This window comes from Engystomops pustulosus, chromosome 1 (genome assembly GCF_040894005.1).
Source record: "Engystomops pustulosus chromosome 1, aEngPut4.maternal, whole genome shotgun sequence".
Classification (NCBI taxonomy): Eukaryota; Metazoa; Chordata; class Amphibia; order Anura; family Leptodactylidae; genus Engystomops; species Engystomops pustulosus.
The window spans coordinates 53,446,789-53,471,403 of record NC_092411.1 but is presented as its reverse complement, the minus strand read 5'-3'; the positions used below and the strand labels follow the sequence as shown (position 1 = coordinate 53,471,403).

At 40.4% G+C, this 24,615-nt stretch overlaps 1 long non-coding RNA gene across 1 annotated transcript; it reads left to right on the top strand.

Moving 5' to 3' along the window:
- The first annotated feature begins 1,620 nt into the window (after window positions 1-1,620).
- Window positions 1,621-19,479, top strand: LOC140121248 (uncharacterized). Its single transcript, XR_011854052.1, has 4 exons — window positions 1,621-1,935; window positions 2,838-2,900; window positions 8,032-8,109; window positions 17,573-19,479. It is a non-coding gene; the product is annotated as an uncharacterized lncRNA (long non-coding RNA).
- Window positions 19,480-24,615: the final 5,136 nt, after the last annotated feature.

The following is a 24,615-nucleotide window of genomic DNA, read 5'->3' as shown; positions in this document are numbered from 1 at the left end:
TATGTAGTAAGCTTGATTCTAGTGCTGTATCTATGTAGTAAGCTTGATTCTAGTGCGGTATCTATGTAGTAAGCTTGGTTCTGATAATGTATGTTTTTAGTAACCTTTATTCTGTTGTCTACTGTTATGTTCTGTTTATATGGGGAAGGAATAGTGTATGTGCCCCAAGACTGGGCTCCGTAGAACTGCACTGTCACCCACTCAAATTACACTCCAGGCTGCATTTATTTAGCATTTTTATAATTTTTGCAAATGTTTAATGCCCGGCCCTGACATAGCCTTGCTTTTTAATTAACTGCAGTAGCCTAACATGTATTTTATATAGATTTTTCATCTAATCTTGAAGGTATAATTACTTACAATAATAAATAACTAAGTATACAGCTGTATATTTAATATTGTACAACAAAATAGGACTGAGGGTGAGATTAATACTTCTAGTGTCAGCTTTTGCTGTACATGTATTACCAGGACCAGTGCATTATGGGGGCACCAAACTGGGAATTTGCCTAGGGCATTCTGTCCTAAAGGGGCCCCCTGCATGTGGACTCTTGTGGGCAGAGGATATATTTATCCTTTAATATCTACATATCTATCTGTCTAGTTATATATCTCCTATAATTTGTCTATTTTTTGCATCTTCTCTCTCCTACTGTATCCATCTTTCATATCTATCTTCTATCTATAATATACTTTATATTTATGCATCTAGAAATCTATATCATCTTTCATATTTATCTTCTATCATCTGTCTATCTCCTATAACATTCTCCAATAGCCCCATAGTACCCATTGCCTTACCCTACTACTGCTTGTAACTACAGTGTTATTATTGTGCAGGACTAAAGCCTCTTAGTGACTGTTCATACATTTGTTTTATTTTGGGGCCCCACTTTATCCAAAACCTGTCCTGACCAGGACAATATGATTTACTGAGGCCCAGATTAATACTTCTAGTGTCAGCTATACATATTACCAGGACAATAGGAGTTACTGGGGCTGTGTCAGTGCACATACACTACAGGCTATGAAATATTAGTGATGTTAGAGGACTCCTCAGCTCCTGTAGTGTTAATGGCAGCTATAACCCTGAGCTAAGTGATGAGACATAATCTACCATTTTAGGTTAGAGGACTGTATAGAGTTACTGTTAGCATGTCCATAAAATGTCTGCCTCCCTGTCCTCTCCTCACAGAGCTGCCATGTGTGTAGGACTGTTCTTCTGACTATACATGAGCCATGATTATTCTGCCATGTATCAGGGCCGCAGGGAGACATCTCCCTCCTCACTACAGACATGCACATAAAAGGGCAGGAGGCAGCAGCACGTCCGTGTCCTGGTTGCCTCAGACGACCTCTGCTGCAGGCTTCTGGTTACAGCGCCCCCTCCCTCCCTGGCAGGCGGCCACGTCTGTGCAGCAGCAGCAGCGGCAGCGGCCTGGAGAGGGTTCATGACTGCGCTCCTAACCAATCACCACTCTCCGAATGTGCAGCAGGACCCGCCTCCCTCTACACCTGAGTGACGCCGCTGGCCGCCAATCCCTGTGCGCGGTGACAGGAGGGACGGCCCCCTGTCTGCAGAGCCGGGATCATGCGAGGACTGTGGGCGGAGCTGCGCCTCCCCGGGAAGGGCCGGCCTGCAGGCGGCGCCAGTGCGCACCATTGGCTGTGAGGCTCTGGCTGCTAGACACTGGGGCACTTTGAGTTGCAGATTATTGCAGACTAAGCAGTCTGGCTCTGCAGCGGCACAAGGCGAGGGGCTGGGAGCCGGCCAGCAGCCTCACAATTAGCTCATTAATAGCCGGGCGCTGGGGAGAGGCGGCTCTCTCCCCTGGGCTGCACCTCTTCTTCCTACAAGTCCCGGCACTTCTGCCTGCAGCATGTCACCTCTCTGCTAACTATGTGTGAGTGAGGACTGAGCGGAGCCGTCTGCCTGTGAGTATCTGCACGGACCTGCGTCTTTTGTATGTACTATAGAAGAACCGGTGCGGCATTGTCAGCCCTGAGCTGCACAGCGGCTTTACCGGCTGCTACTAGTTGCAGAGGAGAACGATGACGTCACCCACGGCACTTTGTGCTGTATACCCTATATACCCACATAGCAGTATGGGATCAGCATAGCCGCTCTATACTGTCTCCTCTATAGGGGATGTTCATGCATTGTACAGATATAGATATATTTCATGTATGGATGAGGAATGAATGCGGAAGAAAATATATAAATGGAGCAGATGATTTACCCACCAGACAATAGATCAGGCTGATCCATGTATTTCATATAAACTGCAATGAAAGTTTGATAATGGAATGAATCCACTGAGTGTAAATGGGATACATGCCGGTAATATTCCTTTGCCGGCTGAGATCCATGTCATTGGCACAGATGATAGTTATGCAGACTGTCATTTCCTAAAATAACCTCCAGTATGAAGAGCTGAAGGAGGGACCTGGGATACTGACCTGCCTCTGACAGCACAGATGTAATGGGTCTGGGGGGTGATGTTGGATGGGGATAGCGGGAGGAATGGAATTCGGGTTTTTTAAATTTATTTTTGTCTTATTCTATGAATCATTGGATGCACTTCAAAGTTGTGAAGGCGGCTATTAATAGAGCAGCTCTGCAAGGACATGCTGCCGCTGGGGGGTAGAGGAGGGGGGGGGGGGTTCTCTTTAGAATTCTGGAGATGGAATGCAGAATTATCCCACCAATAATATGAATACAAGTTCTTGGATCATACAACTCCTATATGTTCAGATTATGATCAATGTATGTTATCCTTGCAGCCTGCCCATGTAATGCTATACATGATTCACATGCATTCATTTTATTTCTGCAGATTGTTCTCCTTGTGGTAACAGCCACAATGCAGCCTCCAGACTGCTGTCGGGTTGTTAGCGTGGTAAGATCACTTGGCCGTCAATCTATATTGTTTATTATATTACAGTGAATAAACAATGGATACCTTTTATTGATGTATATGTAACACTTTGTAAAATTTTGTAACATTTTACATCGGGTCATGCCTTCTTATGCATGATCTGGTGTAGCTCCTCCTTCAGGTGCTGGTTCCTTTGGGGACAATAGCTGCTTCGCTCAGTGTGATGCAATGTTTATTTTATGAACACAGAGATGAATAGGGAAGGATATCATAACATAGCTTGTCATTCTTTGAGAAGTAGGTCACCAGAGCAGAATAATTGAGGTATGTGTCATTAGATATTACACTGGTGTTTACACACAAGTCACTTATTGGAATTCCCTTGGTAATTCATCCCCTTCTACAATACAGATAGAAATGCATATCTGGTAACAATGGCCTGGCTGCAATACTTCATACATCCACATTTGAAATTACTTCTTGTGTAGATCCTTTGCACTACCTTATATAATGTCATACTTTTAAACAAAGCATTGATACACTGATGAATAGTACAAGTGGCTGCAAGAAGCTTTGCAGTGTTGAAAAGTGAAAATTATACAAAATGTAATGCTCAAAGATACTCTGCATGAATAGTTTATGCTCAATAAATGATTGTTCAGAAATGTATGGCATGTCCACATTAAATCGGTATACCAGATTAGTGAGGCAGCAATGCATTATCCCCATGTGGAGTGCAGTTAAGGGACCCTAATTTTTTTTTTTTTTTTTTTTTTACTTGGGTGTGGCATATGACATACATAGGATGAGAATACTTTTATTAAAGTGCTGTTACAAAGAGCAGAACATGTCTCACAATCCCCCTGCTCTCTCTCTTTCATTTGCCTGTTTAATCTAGCAGGGAGTGCAGGGGGGGGGAGACCTGCTCTGCTCATTGTAACAGCCTGTGAAAAAAACATCACTAAGGGGCTCTGGTAACCCCCCCCCCCCCCCCGAGGCCCTCAGGCTCATTATCATAATTAAGTTAATTAAAGCCTTTCTTAGAAGAATGGAGGCCATGGATAACACATATAAGAAGATTACCACAGTCCCAGTGTCTGGATGTATGAGTAACCAATAATACAGCTTCAACCATTGCAAAATGAGGTGGCTACAGATCTCCTCCTGCTGAGGATTGTTATTATTGGTGGTTAAGAAGCACAAGGTGTATCTTACAGGAGTCTGGTTTACCAGAAAATAAGATCTTAAACTCTGAACTATTACAATTTTGGACTATGATCACCTCTCCTTTCAACCACTGTGCTCTTCTAGAAGAGAAGTAAGGGCAAAGGATACAATTGCACCTTTTCAATGCCACACAAGGCTCCCTGCCTATTGTAATTTCACATCTTTGTGTAATCTGCAAACCCTAGTTTCTTTATAGTAGCCACATGGACATAAGAAAGCCTTTGAAATGTTGACTGAGAAAGTATGCAAGATGGCTGCCTCCATAACCCTATGTCACAAATGATTGGAGAAGTTGTCATGATGCATATGAGCACAAGGGGGCAGCCTGCATCCATTGATAAACCACATGCTGTTGGCACTGCAGGGCACAGGTGGCAGAAATTGAATTCTGTAGAGTCATTATTGTTTTTTTTTTTCCAGCTTGTAGGGGGAGAGAATTTAATATTAATAATATAGTGCAAGGTAACTCAAGATAACAGAATTCCAGAATCTATATCAAGTTGGTATTGGGAGTTCTTTCTTCCTGGCTCTGTAATGAACTTGGAAGCTAACCAACATTACAGTGCAACATTTTTGAGCCAACCCAAGTATCTTGCACACACAAAATCCCATGCTCTCTTTATGATTGTCATACAAATCATCTAACCTCTGTTTCTTCCACTGCACATTTACTTTTCATGTTTTCTACTACCATGGAGATATATACTGTAGATGTGGAAACACAAATATTGGAATTTTTTAATAAAGACTTGCTTGCATGGTTTTCTTACTTTTCAGGTTTAATGCTCTGATTGTAAAATTACTGCAAATGGTAAAACAAACTACTAAAAGCCTCCATCATGTGGATCACAGAGACTGGTATGATGGCTGCTCCCATCCAGTCAAATCAAAGAAGATTAATGCCATGATGGGTATAACCACCATCCACCCTTTATAGAAGAGAGATATACATAAGTGTGGCTACTAGTCGAGCTAAGGAGCTAGGCTGAAATATAGACACAAAACTTGTTGCCATGAAAATGCAGTGTAATCTGCTGGCAGCTTGTTATAGGGCAGAAGGTGCTGAAGAGATTTAGTAATGTTGAAAAGATTAAGCGTAACATGTATTTTAATCACTTAAATCTTTTTTTTTTTTTTTTTTTTTTTTTTTCATGTGAGAAGTCATGAGTTTGTCTTATCCGTGGTTGACATAATTCCCTGTATCCATGTGTATACAGAGCTGGCTGCCAGTCACTGATCTGACCACCTCCTTGACTTGTCAGCATAGAAAGAACAGAGATTTAAAGGACATATGCCATCAGTTTAGTGATGAAAGATGTGTACTAATAAGAAGTTCCTGAGGAACTTTGGTAATTAGTTTCTGAGGTAATTAGCATAACTTTTATAACGCTATATTTCCGCAATCGTGGCATAAAGAGATATAAAAGTTATGCTAATTACCCTGGGGCGCTTAGGATACATGATCTCGTACTTTAATTTATGTCCTCCCCCCGTTGAGCAAGCAGTCCCCCACCGTCGTGCTCCTCCCCCTACAAACACAGCACATAGATGCGCGATAGGCGGAGTGCATAAATTAAAATACAAGGCTCTACGGTGACCTAGGCTGAGTGCCCCAGGGTAATTAGAATAATTATAACACTATGTTCTGTAATTTAAGAATATAGTCCTCAGAAACTTCTTATGTCTTTCAAGTAAATTACATGTTTTATGGAATTTTTCAACATAACCATATTTAAAACTTCCATAGCTCCACCACTTTCTCCCTGCAGATTAGACAGCATGGTGACAGGCCCCTTTAACAGTGATCTTGTTGACTACAGCCAATGAGAGGGTTGTAAATTAAAATCATTGTTTGATAAGTCAGTGGCTGTATTAACATGCAAGTAATACGTTGGCACTTTGACTGAAAACCCCATTTAAAGGGCATCTACCACCAGGATAAAGGACTGTATGCAAATGAGCTCCAGAATCCATTAACACCTATAGAGTCTGGAGCCCCTCAGGCTCATTTGCATACAGTACTTCATCCCGGTGGTAGATGCCCTTTTAAAGGAGTTGTCCAGGATGTGGTATTGCAGTTTGGCCCTATTGATTGTATTGGAGTCGAGCTGCAACACTAAATACGACCAAAAAGTAGACATGATGCAGTGAAGAATCGGCCTTGCCTACCTGTTTTACTACATTATTTCATTAAGGTGTATAAAAGTAACCTTCTGCCTTTCTTTGAATTATTCAAGCTTTAACCAGATTTTGAACTTTGTGAAGGGATTTCAAGTCTTGGAAAAAGAATAACTTTTAATCTTCTTGTTTTAATCTTGAACATGTATAATCCCTTGAGTCTTCTATCAAAGTATTTAAATGTAGATAAAGTAGGGTTTTTTTGTTCAAGTGACAGTGTTACAGTTCAGGTTAATCCACATGTCTGTAGATTCTAGATTGATTCATAATCATTCTCTGTATCTGCTGTGACAAACAATCTTCATTTTGTACACTGTGTGGGTGTTTATATGAACCCGTCAATCACAGAACGTGCCCTGGGCAAATTTCAAGGATCAACCACAGGGCGGAAGAAAGGATTCCTAGCATCATAGTGATATTAAAGGGGTTATCCGATATAACTAATAATTTGGGGCCGGGCTATTTAAAAATAATAAATGTGTACTTAACTCCTCTGTCGCCGCTGGGACATCAGCGGCGCTGGAGGAGGTAAGTACAAGTTTATTATTTCTAAATAGCCCACCCCAGCCCGTCCCTAAATTATTAGTAAACTCGGATAACCCCTTTTAAAGTAAAGTTTCTACTTCTCTTTTCTGTTGGATTCACTTCTGGCTTTAGGCTTTCCACAAAAAGTCAAATTGCACTAATACTGATCCTTAATTTATTCATTAATATATCCAATAATTTCTGATTTAGACATTGACATAGTTTTATCTGTAGGCATGTTAAATGCAATGTCATAACCTTTACACCATCTTTTATCAAGTCTTGCACATGGTTTTTGTCCTTGTAACTTTGTAGCATCATCAACATAATCCCCTTTGTAACAAATAATGTCTTGCCCAGCAGCATGCCATTTGATAAGCGGAACAAATACCCTGTTAACTGTTAATTGTATATTTTACATTTTTATTGCCTTTACATTATTAACACTAAACCAATAGAGTTTTGGAGGTGAATGTACTGGGCCACCAACTATCACCTCCATACAACAAATCTTCTTTACATTATTGAGCAGTTTAAACAGTTCAATATCGCGATTTAAATCCTAATTATTAGGCTATTTTCTCACTTTGGATCTTTAAAATCTGCTGCAAAAACGCCCTTTTGGAAGAATCCTTGGCGAGATACAGAATGATGCCTCCTGTTACCTAAAAATCTGTTACTGAATCTTTTATGAACAGACCTTAAAGAGGTTTGCCACTTTACTTCCCATTTTTTGCAATGAGTGGGGGGCAGGGTTTTAGTTAAATTGCCAGTTTGCAGCTTATAAAAGTTCATCACCAATTTCTTTATTTATTCCTGTCCGGTGCAGAATATTGGATGTATATTGGTAAGTTTTCAAATCCCAAAAGTGCTTTTGTTATTTTACAATGTTCTTTGCATTTTTTGTAGTCAAAATTGTGTTATGTATGGACAGCAATAAAAGCATAATTCATCTTTTAATAATCTGCTAATATGTAACAAATTTACTTAAAAGAAGACCCTGACCTCCTATGCTTTAGTGTTATGGCATTCAGTCAAAGTGAAATCTTATTTGCATTGCAAAACTGAATTTTCCAAGTTGGCAGAACTAGTTTGAATACTGGGAATAAGGTTCTATGAATACAAAGTCATGTACATTTAACTTTCATAATCAGTAAATATTATGTTACCTTTACCCCCTAGTTGTGTTTCTAGTGTAACTGCATTGTGATTGTCATTGCAGGTGAACCATTCACATTTAACTATCTGTGATGCTGGTGATCCATGTCAGACTACACTGCTAGATGGAAGATTTTCTAAGGTAACCCAAGTTTGTATTTGTGTGATTTCTTTACACCAGCAGTTTCCTGAGAGTATCTACTAAAAGATATTCTACAAGTGTATGCACCCTCACTAGCAATTTACATTTGGTGTAAAGTCAACAGACTCTGCCTGGTTACATGAGTATTTCTCTGATATATAACAGAGCCAAAAGTTCTAATCCATAAAAGATACCCCGACGGCATTTGTTTAATTCCACTGCAGCGCTATAACATATACAGAAGGGTGAAAAATGGGCATCATGTAATGTTACATATCCCTTATTATTAAAAAGAACCATTAACAATTTAATTAATTTATAAGCTATACAACATTTATGTGAGTCAACATATGTGGTTTTAAACTTAAAAGTTGACGTAAACATTTTCAGGCCTATAGTATACTGTTAAAAGGCCTACTACTCTCCTTTCTACTTCATGTTTTATGGTTGAGGTTGAGGATGAAAATTTCACAGCATCGGAAGCTCTACCTGGTAGGAAGGGTCTGAATGAATCACCTTGTGCTTATACAGATTACTAGACTTTGGGGCTGGCAGGAACTGAACTTGCCAGAAACCGTAAACAATTACGATATACATTTTTCTTGAAGATAAAAGGGAAAGGTAAGTTATCAGAAATGTTAAATATTTATGACTCAAAAAACACAACCATTCTTATAAACAATTAATGTCTAAGTATTTTCTTAGAAAAGAAAATACTACGAACTAATAGTTTTGTCCGATTTATACCCCACATGCCACTTTTAGGCAGGAACTGGGGGTGTGTTTAGTATATTCAAGTAAGCATCAATACAATTAATCATGAAACATCACTCAAATATATCACCAACAAGCAGAGACTAAACTCAGAGTGGTAAATGTGACTAAAATCATATCTTTATTACATCACGTAGAACAATGTGAAATAGTGTAATCCGAGGGCAACTTTTCTAGTTTTATTTGTTGCCTCAGAGCCCTGCGAAAATAAAGCTAAAACCGTATCACCTTAAACGGTCAGTCTGATATTGGTAACCGACTCACATTTAATCTTACCGTGATTCAGATGTACTGTAATTGCAGCTTAACGGGAGTTTGGTGCGCCTCGGACAGTACTATCCCTACTGGGTCCCTAATAACTCCCGCCGTTACAAGGGTGTACCGAGACTGTCCCTATAGCCTTATGCTCCCCCTGTCCACATACCCTTCCCTGACGCATTTCATCAAGACTGAATCTTTAGAGGGACTTGCGTGTTGAGGAAGCTTAACCCCTTCACGCTCCGCGGCGGATATATCCGCCACGGAGCGCAGTGACTTAGCGCTCAGTGGCGGATATATCCGCCACGGCTCCTATGCCGGCTCGGCTCTGGATCAGAGCCGAACCGGCATCGGGAAACACGGGGTGCCGGCTGTAACACCCGCGATCGGAGTTGTCTCCGATCGCGGGTGCTTAACCCGTTAGATGCCGCGGTCAGCGCGACCGCGGCATCTAACAAGTATCTGGGGGGTCTTTCCCCCACGATCGGCCCCCCCGAACCGTTTTCGGGGGGCGCCGATCGTTGCTATAGTAACTCTGGGGTCCGATCTGGACCCCAGAGTTACTAGCAAGAATTGCCAGTAAGATGGCGTCTGTGACGTCATCTTACTGGCAAAGTGCCAGCCTATGCAAGTGCATAGGCTGACACTGATAATACTCTGCAATACATGAGTATTGCAGAATATTATCATGAAGAAGCAATCAGAAGATTGCTTGTTCATATCCCATGGTATAAAAGTGAAAAAGTAAAAAAAAAAGTTATTCAATAAAAAAATAAAGTCATAAATCACTAAAAATGCCCCAAACCCCCAAAACATATAAAGAGACATATAACTCAAAAAAAAAGTCTAAATCATAACACAAACCCCACATATATAGTATCACCGCGTCCGTAACAACCCGTAGAATAAAAGTAAATCATTATTGAACCCCCACGATAAACGCCGTAAAAAAAAACTGTTATAAACCCTCCAAAAATTATGATTTTTACCTTTTCAATCCCACAAAAAATGATATAAAATGCGACCAAAAAACCATATGTACTCAGACATGATACTGGTGCAAAGTACAACATGTCCCGCAAAAAACAAGCCATCAACCAGCTCCGTAGCCAAAAACGTAACAAAGTTATGCCACTTGGAAGATGGCAATACAAAAATTATAGATTTTTCCCCACATTAGGGTTTTGTTTGACAAATTTAGTAAAACGTAAGAAAATATATTCATGTCTGGTATCCCCGTAATCGTATCGCCCCATAGAATAAAGATAACATGACTATTCGTCTATACGGTGAACACCAAAAAAAAAAAAGTAAAAAATCCAGTACAGAATTGATGCTTTTCTACTCCTGCCCTCAAAAAAAGTTCCTAAATTTTCAACAATAGGTAATACCAACCCCAAAATGGTAACAATGGAAAAAGCATCTCATCCCGCAAAAAAAATGGCATCACATGGCCCCAATAACGCAAAATCAAAAATTTTATAGCCTTCAAAAGGGGCCAATGAGGAAACTAAAATCCTGGCAGCTGCAGGGCGCTCCTTCCCTTCTGCGTCTCGCTGTGCGCCCATAAAACAAGTAACGGCCACATGTGGGGGGTCTTTGTACTCAGGAGAAATTGCAGAACAAATTGTATGGTGGGTTTTCTCTTTTTATATTTTGGAAATGTGTAAATTTTAGTGCTAAATGAACGTATAAGGGAACAATATGACCATTCTAAATTTCACCTCCATTTTGATTCAATTACTATGAAGATCTCAAGGGGTTAACAATCTTCGTAAAAGCTGTTTCTGATAGCTTGAGGGGTGCAGATTTGAAAATGGGTAGATTATATAGGGGGTTTTGATGCTAAATATGTAAAATTTCATTCAAAACTGTATTTATCCCCAAAATAGTCAATTCTGAAAATCCGGAAAATCGCTATTCTATTTGTAAGCCGCGTGACGTCAAAATAAATTATCCAGATATTTCAGAAATTATGAAAATGTAAAGTAGACAAATGGGAAATGTTATTCAGCAACTTATTTAGGTGGTAAATTTATCTGCCTGAAAACGTGATGATTTAGAATTTCGAAAATGGCAAATTTTTCAAAAAATTCATCATATTTTCTTTTTTTTGTAAATAAACGCAAAACTTATCTGCCAAAAATTACCACTAAAATGAAGTACAACATGTGGGGAAAAAACAATCTCAGAATCGTTTTGATAAGTAACAGTGTTCAAAAGTTATAACCATATAAAGCGAAGCAAGTCAGAATCCAAAAAATAGGGCTGAGCCTTAAGCTGTAAAATGGCTGCGTCCTTAAGGGGTTAAAGAGGAGACTGCACCTGTTTACAGGGCCTGCTGTATTCCTAGCCCCTATGGAAACCGCTGGTCCTGCATCCTGGTGGTGGATTGTGGGACCTGATAAGCAGAATGGCAATTTCAGAATCACACGATCCACCAGCATAGGTAAGAACAGTCTTTCCTGGAAGCCATAAAGCAGGAGGAGGTAAGTAAGCTCTTCGTTATTAATATACATCCCCCCCCTCTCCTGCAGCTAGACATGGACAATCCTTTTAAGTTTCAGAACAAACTAAATTCCACTATAGTTCTTATTCTGGATTAGAAGTAGATATATTTTAGGGTTTTACTGACAGGGTAACTTTTGTTCTCAGTCTGGTTGGAGGATGACTCATTTTGGCTCTCAGTATTCTGGAAGATTTTCTGGCAGAAATTTCAGAATGTGACTAAACCCAACAAAATGCTTATTATTTTCCCCTTATTAGTGGTCAGGGCAGTTTACTATGCAGTTTGTCAGTTTATATTACTGAAAGCAGATTATTAAACCCAGCAATCTGTGTAATCTTTTGGGTACATATCATCCTCCTCCTTACTTGGAATTATCTTTTAGTTGTATTTTATTAAACCTAATATGCTTACTCAGTGTTTATAATGGCAGACTATCGCTTTTAGGTAGTAATATGCAAGTGATATTTGTCGACCCAAACATAAGCTGAGATGCCTAATTTTAACTTTTTGACTCCATTATAAGCCTAGGGTGGGAATTGCATTAGTCACAACCTTTACCCAGTATATAGCTAGCCATCCTCCTGCCCCTTCCTCCTCTTGTATATAGCCAGCTAGCCTCCTGCCCCCTAGTATGTCCAGCACATAAAAAAATAGTCAATACTCAACTTTTCGATGTCCCTTGCAGCTCTGTGCTTGCTGGCTGCGCGCACACCATGACATCCGCCACCTCTGACATCATAGTGCAGTGGTGCGAACCTATGGCACGGGTGCCAGAGGGGGCGCTCTGAGCCCTTTCTGTGGGCACCCAGGTCATCACCCAGAATTAAGCTCACCAGACGGAACTCAAAGAATCTGCCTGCAGAATCTTCCTACAATGATAGATGAATTTGCCCTCCTTCTTTCAACTGTGTTGGTGTCCTTGGGAGACTGAAGGATTGAATGTTGTTAATGAACAAAGAGAAATACATTACTGCTTAAATTGCTGCGCTGGCACTTTGCAATAAATAAGTGGCTTTTGATTGACATTTGGGCACTGAGGCTCTAAAAGGTTCGCCATCACTGTCATAGTGCATGAGCCAGCAATATTTACACACACACACACACACACACACACACACACACACACACACACACACACACACACACACACACACACACACACACACACACACACACACACACACACACACACACACACACACACACACACTATCTTGTCAGTGGTGGCTGATGTAATGTGGGTGCAGAGGACCTGCAGTTAGAAGAGGACCTGCGGGGACATTGGAAAGACGAGTATTGACTTTACTTTTTTTTGTTCAACTCGAGTATAAGCCAAGTTCGGTTGTTTTCAGCACATTTTTTGTGCTGTAAAAATTTAGCTTATACTCTAGTATTTTATGTAATTTTAAGATGCATGTTGGTAGAACACACCTTCACGTTAAGTACCCCAGAGTTCTGATCTTCAAGTCCAGTTTAAACAAGACATGGACTTAAAAACTGTCATTTAAAAAAACTTTTGATCTGTTGTAGGACATGCAGTTTAAAGCCATTCTGAAATTGGATTAGTTACCCAAATCTTTCTCCTTCCTCTTCTATTCAGCGTACTTCCCCCTGCTATCCGCTTCTGCCAGTGATCCCTCCGTCCTCACTGTGCTGAAGACGGAGTGAGAATGTACATGTTACACGCCCCCACTCCTCTCTACACTGCTCTGCTCATCTGATTTTCCTCACACTGCTCCACCCTCAGCTTTCCCTACACCAGTATATAAACAAATAATCCACCAGAAGCTGCAGCTCTCCTACACAGTCACCCCTCTCCTATTCACCTCATACTCCACAGCAGGAAATGGCAGACATGAGAGGGAGAGCAGTCATAATGTGCTCTGTGCCTCTCCAAGTCTCCAATCCACACCATGTGCTGTTCTGCAGTTTAGGAGATAGATTAGATAGATACTGAAGACTGGAAGATGGATAGAGTGATTGGTGGAGGGGAGGGGAAGGACATTTCATTATTACACTCTTCTCTAGTAGCAAGAGTTATAATACCGAAACTTTGCTAGTCATTGAATAAACCTTTTCCCTTATATTTTTTTGTACATGAGTCAGCCTTTAACCCCTTAACGCTCTGCGCCGTAGCTCTACGGCGCAGAGGTATAAGGGATGTATGAAGAGGGCTCACGGGCTGAGTCCTCTTCATACAGAGGTGGGGGTTTTTGCATTTTGCACAAAACCCCCACCGCTAATAACCGCGGTCGGTGCTTGCACCGATCGCGGCTATTAACCCTGTAAACGCCGCCCGCAAAGTCGCGGGCGGCGTTTAAAAGACGGCAGCGCGTGGGCGCCGCCATCTTTTTTTTGATCGCCACGCCCCCGAACGTCATCGGGGGGCGGCGATCGGTTACCATGGTAGCCTCGGGTCTTCTTTTGACACGAGGCTACATGGTTTATGCAGGTTCGTTACAATGAGCCAGTGGCTCATTGTAATGTATGACCTGCAAAAATGCCATATATTGCAATACTGTAGTATTGCAGTATATGGTAGGAGCGATCTGACCATCTAGGGTTAATGTACCCTAGATGGTCTAAAAGATAGTGAAAAAAAAAAGTTTAAAAAATAAAAAAAATTAATAAAATATTAAAAGTTCAAATCACCCCCCTTTCCCTAGAACGGATATAAAACATAACAAACAGTAAAAATCACAGACATATTAGGTATCGCCGCGTCCCAAAATGCCCGATCTATCAAAATATAAAAACGGTTACGGCCGGCGGTGACCTCCGAGGCGGGAAATGGCGCCCAAATGTCCGAAATGCGACTTTTACACCTTTTTACATAACATAAAAAACGAAATAAAAAATGATCAAAATGTCGCACAGACCTCAAAATGGTAGCAATGAAAACGTCGCCTCATTTCGCAAAAAATGACCCCTCACACATTTCCGTGCGCCAAAGTATGAAAAAGTTATTAGCGTCAGAAGATGGCAAATTTTTTTTTTCTTTTTTGTACACATTCGTTTAATTTTTGAAAATGTATTAAAACACAATAAAACCTATATAAATTTGGTATCACCGCGATCGCACCGAACCAAAGAATAAAGGAGGCGTGTTATTTGGAGCGAAGAGTGAAAGTCGTAAAAACTGAGCCCACAAGAACGTGACGGGAAAGTAAAATTTGTTACGCACAAAATAAGCCCCCACACAGGTCTGTACACGTAAAAATGAAAAAGTTATGGATTTTTGAAGTTGGAGAGCGAGAAATTAGCCGAAAAACCCTCCGTCCTTAAGGGGTTAACTACAAGCTCCACACTTTCCTGTGTGGGTGTGTCTTAAGATGCAGAAGTTATGGTCTTATTGGTCAGCAGCTTATGGTAATGTCACCGGAAGCAACTTGCTGCACCAACTGCCTAAATGGCATACAAATTCAAATGGGAATTTCTCTGAAACCTTATAATGGACAGAAATATTGAAGGAATATTTGAATTCATAGTGCATTTCTCTACACCATCCTCCCTGCAGTTTGTAATACTTGGGGAAAGGGATGTGGGGAACACAGTGATATAATTGGCCCTCCGAGGTCCATGCTGTGACCTTCTCCTGAGGTAGGCTGTTTCACATATTTTATGGTAGGAAAGCTCTGGTGAAGAACCTGTTTTGCTAGACTTATGGTGACCCCATGTGTTTTGAGGGAATTTTACATGAAAAAGCCCTTAACCCTAGTCATGATTACAATTTTGCCCTGTTTTTTTTTTGTACTTCAGTTTGATGTAAGGAGTCCTGTCCTTTGCACCGAGTCCAGTGCACTGTTCATGATTCAAAGACCAATCACTGATGTTTCTAAGCTTAGGCTGTATGCACACTGTTATTTCACTGATATGTCTCCTTTATTTTATATATATATACACATTGCGTTTCAATGTAATCATGTACAGTGCCGTTTTTTTTAAACAAAGGCTGATAGCAGAATTCCATGAAATACAAACGGAATAGACAACTACAGCTCTTGTTTAGCGCTTTCATTCATTTATGTGATTAGTGTTCCTTCATAATGACAGTCCCTATTCCATTTTCTTCCTTGGCATACAGGAAGACCAATTTCTTAACCACCCAGGCAGTGCCATAAAATCAGCCGGTGTGTGGGCATCATCACTTCCTTAAAATGTCCACTTTAATAGCTGGAGAGAGTTTGTGTATTTTGAATGTTTACATCCTGTTTTTAAGTGAATCCCTGGAAATTGCTGAGACATCACGTTTCCTCTAAAGATTCAAAACAAAAAGTTTCATGTATAAACATGTGTTGCATCCTCATTAATAGCCATCACAGCATTACCTTTATTGGCATGTGGATTAGTAATTGATTCAATTACTTTATTGTTTGATATGCTTTTGAGAATTTTTCTTTATTACAGGGAAAACATTACAACTTCGAGTTTGGAAAGGTCTCATCACATTTGAGCAAACGATTACCTTTCATCTCCCTAAATATTTTCACAGCTGAAAGGAACTGCCCCACACAATACTTTGGGAACTGTTCCCAAACTGCAGTCTGTATGCACTTGATATTTTTCTTTTCTTTTTTTTTTTTTTTTAGTTTTTGCTGCCTCCCACATCCTGCAGCACAGTCAGACTTTTCTAACATAGGTTGTTTTTCTTCCAGACTATCTTTGACAAGAAAAACAGCTCTGTTGATTTTTATATTTTTTTAAATGAGAAATGCACATTAGTCTGCTCCTTCTGGGGAATTTGAATGACAAAGTCTAATTAGTACTACAACATGTATATTATTTCTTCACCACAGCCTGGATTGGGTTTAGGAGAAATTTTGGTCTGCCTTTTTAGATTTAGACTTTAGCCCACAATGTACTATGTATGTAGGTAGACCTTATAAGAGCGATATTTTTTTTTTTTTTTTTTTTTTTTTTTTATATTTCATTTCAAAATGCTTGATACCCTAGTAGTCTCTGAAGCCATCTTGGTCCCCCTACATTATGTTTGTGCCAGAAGAGTTCATTTATTTTTTTTTTTGGTTATCTGGGCAAATCCTGTGAGAACTGATGCAAAAAGTCCCATACTGGAGACCGTAGTCGGTTTATGACATGGGATACAGCATGGTCCAGGATTCATAAACTGACCTCAGAAGTGGGAATCTGCTCTTGCACACACACAGTAATTCACAACTTGTCCTATACCAGTATGTGTGTGAGGAGTAAGCTCCCTCTGTCTTAGGAGTCTTGTCTAGATTTGATTCTATTCCAAATCCTGTAAACATGTAGATCATTGAGCCCAGCTTTTATTGCTTCCTCAGATGGGGAGGAGCAAAAATCGCTATCTACAACAGAATTCTGTCTTAATTTGCATATAAAAAAACCTGTCTGTGCCACATTTATAAAGGGAATTAGACAGTTTTCTGCCACTCCTACAACTAGTTCGACAATGGGGTGTCGGATGAAAAAGACCTGTGCGCCAAAATTACTGCTGACCCTACAGAAGTTTGTTCTAGTTTTCTAGCGTCAACTAATAGTAGGTGCAAAGTACGACCAGACAGTCTTGTACTATGACAGCAACACGTGCTACCGAGATCTCCCAGTCCAAACGCTGCAAACCGGGACTGAACTCGGCATGTCAGTTCAGTTCTAGTTTGCAGCATTTGGGTCGGGAGATCCGGGAAACACGCACTGTGAGTTCATCGCATCACACTCGTAAGTGTGGAACGGGCCTAACTCTGCACTGTCTAACCTTAGGACAATTTTTATATATCTGCCTCAAGGGAAAAGCTAATTCTTGTCAAACTGTACCTTTTCCTGCTAATGCCCACAATAACAGATGCACATGTTAGGTGCTGATTCATCTGTTCTTGTTTTTAATTAAAGGTTTTTTTGCCATTTGTTGCACAATAGTAATGTAATCTTCCTTTTCTTTTTCAGTGGACTCGTCCATCTGCAGTGTCAACCACAAAGAGAACAATGAGGCAGACGGGCTCCTGACTCTATACAATGAATGTTGACATCATTTTCACTGAAATTACCTCTTCCTTTTTTAATTGTATCTCTTCCATGTGTAGTGCATTTGGTTTATGGTTGACACGCTCATGATGTCATATATTGGGAATTGTTCCGGTGTATATCATCAAGTGTAAGAATATATGGGACTCTGAGCCTTGCTTTAGAGAATAACACAGACAAAGTTGTACCATAACTCAGTTTTTACAGTCTAGGTCGGGCGAATCTCTTCACACTGTGAATCCATGTTTACACACAGTACAGGTGGGCCTTTTGGCCTGTTTCTACCACAGCAACGTCTTCCTATTCTCAAGCACCTCCATTCACAAAAAGCCAGTAACGTAAAGCCTTCAATTTCAGTACCAGTTTGCTGCTTTTTTTTTCATACCTGTTGTTTACACATGGTCAAGGCAGCCATTTTGTGAGCTGGTAAAGTGTTCATGAGAAAGTAACCGGTAAACTAAAGACCTGTACGTTTTGCTATGTACATCTAGTCAGCTACTTGTTAGTGTTCCCTCGAGAACTGATGTGCCCAATTCTCATGAATACTAGTTTAGCTCAAGAAATATCGGCCTTTGCCGTGTGTAAGTGATGGATGCAGTTTGACACTTCACTACCCTCTCTGAGGCTTAGAGTCCCCCTTATACCATGTATTACTTTCACCTAGATGTAGCATACTCGCTTCCTTTATTTTCATCCATTGTCTGTATAGCTATATTTTATCCATGTACACTTTTTAATGTATAGAAATAGTTGTTTGAAACACATTGTTTCCTTGTGGTAAGTGACAGAGAAGCTGCCACAGGATTTGAGACACTGATGAATGGTGCTATTTTGGACTTTTAAACATGCTCCTTGGTAAGGTAGCTCTGATGGGAGTTTTTTTTTTCATGTTCTAAGAAGGTGTTGGTATTTTTTCCTGATTGTTGTTCTATAGACTGAACTGACTCTACCTTGTCTGCAGTGTAGCTTTTATACGGTAAATAACTGCTAACAGGGTGAATCGGACAAGTGTTTTAGTTTTTATTTTCTTACAATTCGGGGTAGATTCACCAACATACAGCTATTCTAGTGGGAGCAATCACAAAACTGTAATTTACCTAATCTAGATCCCCCAAGCCCCTGCCCCTACATTTAGGATATATAGCAATAATGTTTAACTAACCTTGTAGAAATCTTTCATTTAAATTTTTCCTTTATTTTTTTTTTTTTAACTAGGAATGTGTATTGGAAAAGGGCATGTTTATTTTTGTAAATGTCCTGGGGTCTGTGGCAGGTATTACTTTTAGGAAAAAGGCAGCTAATAATTTTGCATATAGTTTTTCTTTATATGTTGCGAAATTCTAAAAATTTAGTTTTTATTTTACACTTTTGTTCTTGCTCTCAGTGACAAAGTAACCTACTCTTGAAATGCTGTTGTGTTAGACACAATCTGGAAGCCCACCTTAGACACTTTTTTTAATCGTTTTTGTTTTTTCGTTTTAGTATAACACAGTCTTTAGCTCTTCCTCCGCAGACTATGCTCTGTTTTAGCTTTTGACTGTTACTAGGCAATGCATGCTTAGCCTATGATTTTTTCTTATCTTGTAATTTTTCCTTCTCTGTTTTGAGTGTCCTATTGTATGAGTAGAAGATATCAGCTGTATATAATAGAGCAATTTATTCAATATTAAGCAGATGTGGCATATATGTATGGTTGCAGTTGTGTATTGATAAAAAGGCAAGCTTTTGTAATAATGTGATCTCTAATATTGCACTTAATGTACCCAATGTATTTCAACTATTTTAGTAGAATTTGTTCAATAAACATGCAAGCTCTATTGGTTTCAAAATGTCTTCTCATTTGTCTTTGTAACAGTCTAAGAGTAGTCCTAGCACAATTACCGATCTTCGATCTGTCCCACAAAGACAAGCACCTTGTAAAAAAAAAAAAAAAAAAAAAAAACATGATCCCCAGTGAAAAGAAGGGCACAGACTCTCAGATATGGGTGTCTCTATGGGTTAGGTGTCACTCTAGAGCTCCATTTTGCACTTGCCCCTTACTAAGACTACAAACTTAGTCCAAGGTTTACCACCAATCAGTGTACACAACCTAAAACAGAGCTGTCACCCTTCATTGGAAATTAGAAACGTGCACACACGATATACGACATAAGCACAGTGCTTAAACTTCATAAAGATTTAAGGTGCTTTAAGGCAAGAAGCTAAAATTCTCTTAAAGGGAGTCTGTCTGGGATATTTCAGATGTCCCACACGTCCTTATGGTCCAAAATCTCCTGTAATAATCTCTGTGTCAGGGGAAAAAAAAATCCCACACGTCCTTATGGTCCAAAATCTCCTGTAATAATCTCTGTGTCAGGGGAAAAAAAAAATCTATCATAAAAAAAAACAAAAACTTGCCTTGGTTATGAGCTTTCAGTGCCTATGTAGTTATTGGCTTCACTGCACATGTGGGTTACACCCGGGGCATGTGCAATGGAGCTAGGGTGTACTACATTGGCATCTGGCATGCTGGCATCCTAGAGAACCAGTGATGATTCTGGTACAACTTATTGGACTCTCTATTAGGTACCGTAAGTGATAGGGATTTTATTTTCGTCACAACTTGAGTTGGACTCTTCCCTTCCTGGGAAGGCACTTTTACTTACAGGGCTGTGGAGTTGAGATAAAATGACTCCACCAACAGATACTATATATATATTTTTTTTTATTTCCAAAAAACTAAAGGAGTTACATTGTTCTTTATGTAAAAATGTATAAATACATCTGATTTTATGAAATATATTAAAAAAACAAACAGATGCAATAAGAGAAACCAATATGTACAGTCTGACCGGGCTATATCCCTTATGCAGTATATCGGGGTGTATCCACCATATAAGGCAAGTTTGGTGTTGGGGCATATGAGAAGTCGGTAGTCTTTTGGAAACACAAGCGCTATGGAGTTTCACCTGTGTCTCTGTCTGACAGTAAGTTCCAGTCTCCCAGCGTGATTTTCATACCCTCTGAGGAAGCGTGGGCGTAACGCGCGTTGGGGAGTCCACCGGCGATCACATAGCAGCAATATTGGCAAGACACTCGTCTATTACTTGTATATCCACAAACATTGAGGTCTGTTTATAATTGTTGAGGATGATTGAAGATATGACTTAGATCATTATTGAAAACTTGAAAAAAAGCACAAAGCACCAATCCACACTGACTATGAGATATGATAATAAAATAATTTTTATTATTGTTTTTTGCTTGTCACAAATATAACCCGGATATTCATCCAAACTTAAATGGTATACCTTAGCACAAACAATTAAAATAATTACAATCAAAAGTAGTATACATAAACGGCTTCTTTTTAGATCTCAGGCTGGGCTAAAAGAGGCAAAAAATGGCACTAATAGGGCCCAAGTGCACATGTATGCCTTCTAAAATGCAAGATGTCAACTACAAAAATACAAAATCATGAACTGTGGATACTATGATGTTGTTTTGAAATTAAGTCCTTGTAATCTTTTATTATTTTATTAATGATTTCTGGAGAAATTTAGGAGAGAATTGATACTTTGTCTCTTTAGACTGCTCGTTTCTCCTTTAATCTGACTAGATGTTAATGTCTCTGCGATGAATTACGAGAGGGAGTAAATAATAGAGGTCCTACATAGATTTAGGACACAAGTCCGACAATGTGTCTTCGTATGTCATATTTGTTGAATTGGCAAGATCTCTTAGTTGTTTGTGTATAAAGTCACACTCACGATTTGGTCATATGAAGATGTTTCCTCCCTGGGATCCGATGCCTCGTTGTACAAGCCTTACAATAGTGGAGATTGTCTCGGCGTCCTCCGAGTGAGTGTGCGCATGTGCAGGTACGCTACACTCTGTCAACAGGACCGGTGCTATGGGTCCTTAAAGGGGAGAATCTCTTCTTTCAAATGAATCTTGAATTTTGTTTCTAGGTGCCAGGGATCCAAAGATATTCAGGTTTAAAGTGAGAATATCAAATTTAGATTCTTATAAAAGAGGAGGCTCTCTTCTTTCTTAGGCTACATTCACACTAACGTATGGGGGACGTATATACGGCCGATATACGTCCCCCATACACTTCTATGGGCGCACGGCACCCTACGGGAGCGGTACGGTGCAGCACACGTGCGGCACCGTACCGTTCCGTACCCAGGAAAAAGATAGGACCTGTCCTATCTTTTCCCGTAATACGGCGCCGTGCGCCATAGGTTGCTATGGAGAGGGGCGGGGGTGAGCTGCGCTCACCTCCTCCTCCTCTCCCCGTACACTGCCGTTGCCCGCTACGGTACGGGCGGGCAACGGCAGTGTGAATATAGCCTTAGGATAAAAGAAGTGAGGTTCTATGTGTCACAGAGCCAGAGATACAGCCCTCTGAAGTGTACCCCCCCCCCCCTCCATCAGGCTGCAGGGAGAATTTGCTGCACACAGGAGCTGCTGCATCTCACAGATAATGGAAATATTCATATTTATATGTTAGTACATTTTTAGAAGGGATAATATCCACTATTATTCATGTTTTTAACCCTTTTTTATGCAGAACTATCTAAAAGCACACTTTCTCTCTTATTGCCTTTTATTTTGTGATTTTTTTTGAGAAAATTGACTGATACGATGAACATTTGATCCTCTTTGCCTAATGTCGCTATTATATGTTAACACCGCGACCCGGAACATGTCCATAAAGTTATATGTAACACCAACAACACACACATGTTCCGGAATAAAATTTTTATTTCACACCATCCTCCATTATTTACACCTATGTTATGATGTTCTCACTCGAATTCTTATGAAGCGCGGAGGGTTCTGTTATTGTGCGGTGTGTATGCAGAGCATGTGTCAGTAATGTGTGTGTATGGAGAGCATGTGTCAGTATTGTGTGTGTATGTAGAGTATGTGTCAGTAATGTGTGTGTATGTAGAGCATGTGTCAGTAATGTGTGTGTTTGTAGAGCATGTGTCAGTAATGTGTGTGTATGTAGAGCATGTGTCAGTAATGTGTGTGTATGTAGAGCATGTGTCAGTAATGTGTGTGTATGTAGAGCATGTGTCAGTAATGTGTATATATGTAGAGCATGTGTCAGTAATGTGTATATATGTAGACCATGTGTCAGTAATGTGTGTGTATGTAGAACATGTGTCAGTAATGTGTGTGTATGTAGAGTATGTGTCAGTAATGTGTATATATGTAGAGCATGTGTCAGTAATGTGTATGTATGTAGAGCATGTGTCAGTAATGTGTGTGTATGTAGAGCATGTGTCAGTAATGTGTGTGTATGTAGAGTATGTGTCAGTAATGTGTGTGTATGTAGAGTATGTGTCAGTAATGTGTGTGTATGTGAAGGAGCGGGTCAGTTGTCATAGGATTAGTAAACAGCAAGCCTGAAGGGACTTACTGTATGGTTGAAGGCTCAGACTGCTCAGGGGTGTATAGGGGAGGCTGGAGGATCTTCTGCACCTGCATATCAGTTCAGGGGGGTCATACGGAGACCTATGTACCCCCACATGTCTGTAGACTTTTTTATTAGTCCCACTATGGGACATGAACATCAGGTGATTCCTTGTCCATTATAATTCCCTGTAGTACTGATGTATTGCAGGGTGTTATCAATGTCACCCTGTGCAGAGGCAGATACAGAGATTGTAAGATCCATCTATGTGGGTTCTGACTATGGACAGTCCTCGGGTGCCATAGCAACTACTGTCACCCATCAACAGCGGAATGGGGGGCTTATCATGGGGGGACAATCCCCCAGGAGACATTTGAATGAAGCAGACCACGGCATCTAACAGGTCAAACTCCTACAATCAGACCTCACACTCAGTGCTACACTGGGGTGTCAGCTGTTAGTAGCAGATGACACCGGTGACGGATATTTCCTTCTCTAAGCAGCAATAGATTAATGAAGTGTTTGGTTTTTATCTTCTTTGCTTCTTGAGGAAATTACTTTTACTGTATATCAATTGGCAACCAATCACAGAGCAGCTTTAAGTGTAAGAGAGAACGGTCAGGAATGGAAGCTGTGCTGTGATTGGTTGGTATGGGTAACCAGGATAGTTCTGGCATATGTTATGTTACCCTGAGGGGGGGGGTGTACATGTGATACCTGTGCAGTACATAAGGGGCAACCACTGGGGCAGATACATCCATAGGGGCAGTTACTGCACTATGTTCCCTGATGACCCTGTGAGATGTGATGTGCACAGACCTTGTATTCACCAGCCAAAGAAACCACCAAGAAAAATTAATTTAACCAAAAAAGATCCAATAAATAGACAAAAGACAAATAATTGGGAACTAAATAACCAAATATTTATTTATTATCCCATCCCATGGCAGACCCCCGACTCACGAAGAGTCACCCTTCAGCACTCAGGAGAGGAAAAACCCCCTGTGGAGGAAACCTCTAGGGAAACCATGGCTGAAGGATCGCCCTTCCTCTGGGCTTAGAGGGTTACTGCCAATACATATCTGTCACCCAGGTATCCGGGATCCCGAGGTCCAGGGGTCCATGCGTGCGGGGGTCCATGCGTCCGGGGGTCCATGCATCTGGGGGTGCACACGTCCAGGGGTGCACGCGTCCGGGGGTCCATTCGTCCAGGGTCCATACGTCCAGGGGTCCATAGATCCACGGTTCTTCACGGCTCGGCGTCTCATCACCCATTCCCTGCCCCTTCTGATTCAGAGGTCAATTTATCATAAGTGGGAATTGTGACATCAGCGCATCTATGAGGTCACACTCAGGATTCTAAAGGATTAACCCTTGAATGGCTGACAATATGTCTGACTACAGGGGGAAATAAAATGTCCTTGTCTCTTGTACTGGTAGCGGCTGCATGAAACGCCCTAATATCTACATATTTATAAGTGACGCCGCACTCACAGCTTTTAATCTTATTTATTGGAACATATAATCATTAATTTTTAGGGGGGGAAAATATTGTATA